Below are 7,035 nucleotides of genomic sequence, written 5' to 3'. Positions count from 1 at the left end.
AATTTCAAGAGGATGGAAGCATATTAATGAACCACCCACTCTTTGGTATTGTTATTATTTCTAACATTGTTACTTACAAGCATGGGTGGAATGACTTTAGATCTCTTAATATTATTAAGATTTGCGGAAAGGTGGAAGCAATCATTCATAAATCAAGCTTAATTTTGCATAGGGATGTCTTAAAGCATTAAAAGCTCAGTCAAAATAGATGCCCACAACTTCCGCTTCAAATTTGGAGGTATTCTTACTAGCTTGTTAATTTGGAGGTGTTCTCACTGGCTTGTTACATCTTTTGAGGATAGGTGTATTTCTAAGAGTTACACTTGCAATCTTAATACTTCAATGTTACGTATGTTATCTTTTCAATTCTATTAATGCATACAAGATGTGCTAGCTATTTTAAAGGTAGAGTTATTTTTTTATAAAATACATATTTATAAATTTATAGTAAAAAATAATTATTGTTACACATTCTATTCCATCTATAAAAATAAATCTATTCAATACTCAGCATATTATTAAAAAGCCACTCTACTACCATAAGTGTGCTGCACTGAATGAAAGTTTCAAGAGGTTTTTGGAGTTAATTGAAGGTTCAAGTCATGAACATGGGTGCATCATTTGTGGAGCATTCAAAGGTATTGAAGCTGTAGAAGCGTTTTGAAGTAAGTTCTTCTATTGGGTTTGTAGAGTTTAGTGGCAAAATTTTTGTACTAAATCTTCAACTTTTTTTTACTATAGTGAATTGCTTTTTGAGAAGATTTTCCCTTATGACTTTTACTTTGAGACAAATTGTTCCATTGATTTCCTAAGTTATCATATTATGTATTCTATATTTTCTGCAGCGTTTTATTTTGATTATACAATATTAGTGTTGTTTGCATAACCAAAAACCTTGCATAATTTGACTAGTAACTACTTGACCTTAAAATTGGTTAACATGTACTTTTGAGGGTCTAAAAACCCTATTACACATACATTAATACACACAAAATGTACTGAAATTGTCACGGTGTGTAATAGACACTGCCCGTATGTGATATTGGCAACTGACTTGGGCACAATACTGCATGCTTTTTAATTTCAGGTAGACACTTGTGCAATTTGAAGCTATTGCTGCTCTATACCATAAAAAACCAGCTGAGTTTGTATGCATGAGAATACTTTTATTGAATGACATAAAATGTTTCCTCATTCATAGAAATATTGCCCGTGATTTTTCAAAAACTTTTGCATATAATTTACGCAGATAACAAACCACACTACCAAATAAAAACTCTTTATTAGAATATGTATATTTTAAGAATTGGCCAATCAGATCAGATCATAGCATTACAAGAATTTCAGCACCAATACACAGAAGAAAAAAAAAATGCAATGCCTAACTAGTGAAATTCTGAAAACAGAAATGTGCTAAAAAAAATTACAATTTTTACCAAAACATAAGCATTTCTTTGCTGAAAAATACAAATAACTCCAATTGAAACTTTTATTGTCTATAAAATATTGACAATTGTTATGTTTACAGTATTTTCATAATATTTTTATAACAAATCATAGGTGTGATATGTTGTTATTAGTTCTAATTTAAATTTATAACTTAAATTAGTCTACTACTTAAAATTTGTTATGAAAATATTATAGCCACAGCATTTCACTGAAATTAAAAATCCATAGTGACAGTAATTGAAGTTGGACCCATAGCGATTTCGCCATTATTTGTATCATCATCGTCATCATCATCATCACCGGGATACTGATTTCTCCAGAGATTTGGTCGGTGACATTGGGATGGACTTTCGTAGCAATTTGGCCGCTGGTGGTATCGCCCACATTAGTTTGGACATGGCCACCACCTCTGGATTTACGCCTACACCTACATTTGCATAGCGCAAAAAAAAAAGAAAAAAAAAAAGAAAAGCATAACAGTAAGAATCAGCAGGTATATCAAATTCCTAGCCACTTCGAGTTGCAATAACAGCTTCTCTTCACTGGTTTACAAAAGAAAAAATTGTATCAAAACCACAATAACACAAAAGTATATATATTTGGAATAACCATAGCTATTGTTTGTTTATCTGCTGGAAGGCTGAGGGAAGTCTAAAAACGGCTTGGCTGTCAAGCGTACAAGCCTATAAAGACAGCATGGATATATATTCACGAGCAACTTCCGTAATATATCGATAAACCTCAAGTAGGACCGGCATGAATTAACATCTCCATGGACCCTTATCACGCATGCCTTGCCATCCTCATTCTACTTGGCTCCTGCTTAGAAATGGCAAAACGAGCGGGTCAGGTCAATCGGGTTGCGGGTCGGGTCAGATTGACCTGTATTTTCACATGAAATTTTTTTTTCTTTATATATAAATAAAACATGTATTTGTCATTTGGAAAGTTATGCAACAAATTATTTGATGTAAAATCCATTATTTTGACTTCACCACTTATATTGAGAATAAATTCAGTTAAACTTATTAATACTTATTCAATAATTTTAAAATTATACAAATCTTAACATTGCTATCTAAAACAAAATAACACAAACATTAGTAAAACAAATACACATGTTTTATTTCTACACAATATCAACATTCCACAATATAAAATAAAATTACAAATGACTTATTGGATAACTCATTTGATAAAGAATAAAAACATATAAGAAATTTACAATCTTGAAAATTAATTTTATAATCTATTATCAATTGTGGTTGGCACTCTATTTCAATTTGAGATATACATTAAAATTTGATTGCTTACTTATTTATACATGGTCTTTTTTATGAATATCATATTATTGTTAAGCAACACACACTTTAGGAAATATCATAATTTATTTTGAAAAGCCGTTCATTTTGGACATAAATTGTTAAAAATAAGTCTAAGCATTCATAATTTATGATAATTTGATACTTTGGCTTCACTATTTTTACACTTGTGAATGTTTCTCACCTATGTCTACAATTTTAAATCTATATTTTTAACTCTACTGTAACCATACTATCTTGGCATGTACTTTATTATTTGATATCTAAAAATCTTTACTCATTACAGAATACTCAACCATTTATATTTCAATTAATTTGCATATGTAAATGTATCAATTGTTTCATTAAAGCTCACAATAAACAATTAAACTACTATTGTCTTAATTTTACTTTTTTTTTTATAAAAAAAAAAAAGTTTTAAAAAAGTGAGTTGGTTTGGGTCAGGTCTAGTTGACCCGCAAAAAACTCGAAAAACTCGGGTCGGGTCACGGGTCAAGCCATTTTTGTTTCGGGTCAAAAAATCGAGTTCGGGTCGAGTATTTTTCGGGTTGGGTTGGGTTAAAAAATTTTGACCCGTTTTGCCATGTCTACAGTCCTGCTGCCTAATAAACCATCAAAAAGTAAATTAATTAACTTTAAACTATATACCATCTATAAGCACAGTTTCTACTTAATTGTAGACCCCATGGTGTTGAGTGTTCAAGGTTTATGCATGGAAGTACCTTCTTCGCAGGGGCTGGCCTGGAGGCTGAAATGCGTAAATTAATTAACTTTTTCAGTTACACTTTCCAACTGATAATTTATCTTTTTTTTTATCTTATTTAAATATTATTTTTTTCATTTTTTCCTTTTATCTCTCTTTATTCTTTTTATAATTTTTTTTATAATCGTCATTAATTATTCATTCCTAAGGGCTATATTTTTTAAATCTCCAAATTAAAAATTTCAAAATGAATTTGATTGTTATTAATTGGAGATGCTATTTGATCTGATTCTCTAATTGTTGAAGGCATTGGAGACTTTGCTGATAAGTGATGAGTGATACTGATAACAAAAGATACGGAACACAATGCTTCAATACGAGACGACAAGTCGTTCTATAGCACACAAAAACAACTTCAGATAAATATTATGTCGCAGCACTCCCATTACGAACTGTAGCTCTTGTCCTACTTTACCAAGTCATGCTCATAACTACGTTGCCGTCGTATAGTGCTGTATTAGTTTAGTAGTAGCTCTTATTATACTAGTGTCTTATTTATATGCTCTTTAAAAGAAAATCTTTTTGTTTTTACAATAAAAAAAAATCCTCTTAGGATGAATGAAATAATTATAAAAGATCAATTTTTTTTTTTTTTTTTTTTAGAGAGATATAATAGATCAAGTTGATTACAATTAATAGAAGATAATAATAACTTAGGAAAAAAAAAGAAAGAAAGACAAATAAACAATATTGCTTAAAATAAAGAAGAAAAAAAAAACTGAAGTTGATGTAATAATGGTTCAATCTAGGCTTGGCTCTTGAGCCTTTACTGGGGTGTTAGATGCCCCCAAAGGCCCAAATGCACAAGCTTGGTCATTAAGTGTCTGTATGGCTAGTTTATTTTTTGTCAACTTATTTTACTATTCATGTAACGCCCTAAAATCATGAGCAATAAAAGTCTATTAAATCTGAAAATTTCATAAAAATATTAAATAAAAGAATCCAGCAACCCAAAAATCTTATCACGAAAGTTAGAGCTCTAATCCACCAAAAAGTTAAACATCCTCAAAATAATCCTCCAGTCCAATGTTTAATACCATAAAAATAATAATAAAATCTTCAATCGCACAAAAATAATTCGTAACTGTAGACTTCCAGAAATCTCTACTCCAATAATCCCTCTAATGTATCTGTAAAGGGAAACTAAAGGGGGTGAGATAACTCAATAAGTTGAATTCACTAACATTAAGGTGTGGGAACAACCTTTAAAAAAATAATTCTTACAACAATTTCAAAACTTGTACCTTATCAATATTTTATCATCAAATATTTCATATAAAAAATATATATCTTTATATAGAGAGCCATCATAGTGTGTGTGTGTATATATATATATATATATATATATATATATATATATATATATAAATACCATCACAAACACAATTTCCTAGGCTTTGCTCGTGGTCAACGTTTATGCCCCGTTGACAGGGTTGTGTTGTCCCCTTTTTGGGACTGGAACCTCCTTTTCATCCCCTTTCTTAAGGATGATTCCTTTGGAAGTAAAATGTGCACTCCCTTGCTAAGGAGCTTCATTTTTGGATCCTTAATGGTATACTCCCTTATTAAGGAGCTATCAAATGTGCACTGTCCCCTTTTCTGGGACCGTCCCTTGCTAAGAACTAGCTGCAGTATGATTGTCCCTTGCTAAGGACTAATACAATACTGAGCTTTTAATCATGACTTGCCATAGGTTTCCAAAACTTATTCAAGATGCTCACGTAAATAATCCATTCAAGATGCTCACAAAAATAATCCATTCATAATTCTAAAAAATATAAGAATATATTCACACATACAAATTTAATTAAATTTAGGTTGTCCCCTAAGTTTTTCATAAAACGAATAATTAAGGTGCAGATCAAGCAATTATAAAATATCCATTTATATATATATATAGAATAACAACATATTCTTTGATATAAAATAGTTTAATTAATCCACACTATTTGGGAAAACCCCCAAAATTAGCAAACACCACTTAGCTCTTAGTTGCAAAAATAAAATGAATCAATCACCCTTGAGTCACAATGAATCGGTAGAATTAGAACCTAGCAACACCAAAAATAGGTCCATCAATACACGAATTTCCTACCAAAATCTATTTTCATACTTAAACAATATAATCTTAGACAACACTGATATTTCCAAAATTTTACATTTATTTACGTAACTCTCCAGTTCACTTTTAGCTTTAATCTAATTGTTCTGTTTCACGTTTTTTTTTACTATCCATTAATAGGCATGATTGTACTGCAACTCTATAAAACTCTAGCATTTCACTATAGATCTAGCCACCATATATTCTACTATTCCTTAGAAGCCACATGGTATATAAACCTATCCGATCAACCTAATATTTATATCTATTAATCAAAAGTAGAAGCACAAATTATAGTTTTGTCAACCCAAAAGTTGAAGCCACATATGGCTTTCCATACCTCTTTTACGTAATCGATTTCAAAGCCTATGGTATTGTCATCATCATGGATGGCTATATATAAACAAAATTTCTATTATGATATTGTCATCGTCATGGTCGGCTAGAGAAGCCAAACTCTTTTTAGAAGCTTTAAATCTTCATAGCAAAATTATTATTATATATGTTCAAATCAATATAGAAAGCCACGTACTAGCTTACTATCAATCTAGTTGTCTATTGCCCCTTTAATGCCATTGGACTAGTTTTAGACAATAATAAAGGTGATGATTGATTTGGTCAACAATGGAGGCTGCACCCTTTTCCCTTTAACATGGTGACAACGTCCAAGTCTACTACTCTATTTGATTCAATTTCAAAGTCTCCTGACATATTGACCATCCTTCTCTAATATAATACAATTATAGGAGCTCTTTTCTATTAGTATAATGATAGTCTAAGTTTATAACCATTGCTAGCTATGACTATTCAAACTCTTAAATCTAGAGCAAGACAGCCGTACATGGAATTTTGATGCACAACCGTAGAGGAGAAAAAAAAAAGAGCTCAATTGTATGTTGCGGCTGAAAAGAAAAAGAATTTTTTATGTGTATACACATGTAACTTAAAAGGGTAAAATGCTAGGGTTATCAAGACCCATATTTTTACTTATGACACCTTACTTGGGCCTCATATCCCATAGCATTTATCTTATTTTTAATGTCTTAGGCCCAAATCAATTTAATTGTAAGCCTCTTTTATAATTTATGTATAATAATTAAATTCGTATAAAAAGAATACAGGGTGTTACAATTCAACTTATTTTTACTACTATTCATAGGTCTTACTGCACACTTTGGTACTATTCATGGATCACACTGTACTATTTTAACTAACATTTACCTTTATCTATAATACTTTCAACAAAAAGTTTTCAATTTCAGCAAAATAAACAAATCTCAAACAGACCCTAAAACTTGCTCTATCACAGCTCCTCTAATAAAGAATACCAAATTATACCATTGAAATTGTGGTTACAACTTTATAAGCTTGGGAGCTTGTGCTCGTTTATTAAAAGTGTT

Source organism: Castanea sativa, chromosome 11 (genome assembly GCF_040712315.1).
Source record: "Castanea sativa cultivar Marrone di Chiusa Pesio chromosome 11, ASM4071231v1".
Lineage (NCBI taxonomy): Eukaryota > Viridiplantae > Streptophyta > Magnoliopsida > Fagales > Fagaceae > Castanea > Castanea sativa.
Note: the sequence above shows the minus strand (reverse complement) of the source record.